This window comes from Macaca nemestrina, chromosome 1 (assembly GCF_043159975.1).
Source record: "Macaca nemestrina isolate mMacNem1 chromosome 1, mMacNem.hap1, whole genome shotgun sequence".
In the NCBI taxonomy this organism is placed as follows: domain Eukaryota; kingdom Metazoa; phylum Chordata; class Mammalia; order Primates; family Cercopithecidae; genus Macaca; species Macaca nemestrina.
The window spans coordinates 68438791-68440949 of NC_092125.1; the positions used below are offsets into that span (position 1 = coordinate 68438791).

General features: G+C 45.5%; 1 long non-coding RNA gene across 1 annotated transcript; it reads right to left on the reverse strand.

Annotated features, from left to right (window-relative positions):
* Positions 1-335: 335 nt before the first annotated feature.
* Positions 336-1774, reverse strand: LOC105484914 (uncharacterized). Its single transcript, XR_989297.2, has 2 exons — positions 1428-1774; positions 336-593 (listed from the first exon to the last, which is right to left on the reverse strand). It is a non-coding gene; the product is annotated as an uncharacterized lncRNA (long non-coding RNA).
* Between the last annotated feature and the right edge of the window lie 385 nt (positions 1775-2159).

Here is a 2159-nt window from a genome sequence, read left to right on the forward strand (position 1 = left end):
GAGCAGCAGAAATTCGAATCATGTTCCCAGCTGAGGCTGGACAAGGCATGCTCTTCCTTCTTCTTTCAGCCCTCATGCTGTAAACAAGTGCCCCTTTTGCAGTCTATTTAGTGCCATGGTTTTGGCATTTTTTTGTGCTTTTTCTTGGTGATTTCACTGTTTAAAATGGTCCCCAAGCATAGTGCTGAAGTGGTGTCTCCCGCTCCTAAGCATGAAAAGACTGTGCTGAGATTTGTGGAGTAAAGAAGTGTGTTAGATAAGCTTTGTTCAGGCTGAAATGATAGTGTTGTGGGCTGTGAGTTCAATGTTAATTAATTAATGATACATACTTCATAGAAACACATAAAACAAGGCTATGTATTGATTGGTTAATGAAAATGTTCTGACCAGAGGTTCGAGGTTTGCAGTGATTTTGTAGGGTATAAGTACCCTAAGTAATGAGAATGGACGGTATGTAGAGGTGCCTATATAGTACATGGTGTAGACGAGACGCATTCAGAAGTGCTGACTGCTGATCTTGGTGACAAGGTGACAGAAGGCACTCCAGGCAGTTTCTTGCCATGGTTGTTTGTGCTTTGCTGGGAATTTGGATCCTGTAAGAGTCAAAAAATTTTTGATCATAAGTTTCTGTCTCTTTGCATCCAATTGAGGTACCGAGTTTAAAAAAAAAAAAAAAGTTTCTGTCTTATTTCTCTTGTGTCCTGTGGGCGCCTCATGTTTTTGCCTCAGACAGGGAGCTTAGGCAGGGGCTGAGGCTCCAAAAGGACCATGTCTCTAGCCTTCTGTGTGTTTTCTACCCTCCTTCTTGTTTGACACCCAGGGGTCCCAATTATCTTGTGTTTCAGTGGTTACTTTCACTGTGGTTGGTCCTGGGGTGGGTGGAGGAGCAAAAGCCCTGTCTGGATCCACATTCCCCTGCAGGGTGACAGACTGGGCTCTAAGCCCCAGCCATAGGGGAAAATGTTGGGGGTGGGCCGGAAGGGGGACCCTGACCACAAGCTTTCCCCCCATAGGAAAGGCCTTCCCCTATTGGGCTACTGTCTTTTCCCAGGTGGGGACAAAAGCAGCAAGAACTAAGAAAAAGGACTAGAGGTTTTCTCCACACATGGGTCTGATTAGACTCTCATTCCTGAGGCTCTCTGGGCTTGAACACTTTCTCTCCAGGAAGCCAGACAGCCAGTTAGAGAAAATCTGCAAACCTGCATTGAGGCCAGGCTTCAGGAGGCAGCCCCGGGTGGGGTGGAAGAGACGGGTGGGCTGTGGGCACTTGATCTTTATCACAGCCCTCAGCCTCCCGGCCTCCTGCCAGCTCCCATAGCCCCTGGCCAGGAGCCTCTAAGAATTCAGAGCCTGAGGATTGTGTTACCTTCTGAATTCTATTAGCACAGGCCAGCTGGGGGTGGGGATGGGGGCTGGCTAGGGCTTACCTGGGGAGTCGTTTGCTGCCAAGCAGGCGCCTTGGGTTGCTTGTTTCTGCCTTTCCAACTTTGATTCCCCCTTTGCCCTCATTCTCTCATGTTCTCTGCAGGGAAGGACATGAATTGTGTATACGTTAATATAAACCAAAAAAGATAGGGGTTTTTCAGATGTTCATAAGGAAGAGAAGTTAACGATGATACGAATAATAGCAAAACTTTGTGCCAGACACTGTTCTAATTGCTTATATGTGTACAGTCCTGCATTGTTTAACAAAGGGGATATGTTCCGAGAAATGTGTCATTAGGTAATTTCATTGTTAGGTGATGTCACCATTGTGTAAACATCATAGAGTGTACTTGCACAAAACTAGACGGTAGAGCCTACCTAGGCTGCAGGGTATAGTCTATCTCTCTTAGGCTACAAACCTGTACAGAATGTTACTGTACGGAATACCACAGGCAATTGTAACAGGCAGTGGTAAGTTCTAGAATACCATAGGCAACGGTAAGATTTTTTTGTATGTAAACTTATCTAAACATAGAAAAGGTACAGTAAAAATACAGTATAAAAGATAAAAGATGGTAGACCTGTACAGGGCATTCTCTGGGAAAGAAGCTTGCAGGACTGGAAGTTGCTCTGGGTGAGTCAGTGAGTGAGTGGTGAGTGAATGTGAGGGCCTAAGACACTATTGTGCACTACCATAGACTTCATAAGCTCTCTACACCTAGGTTGCAATAAAT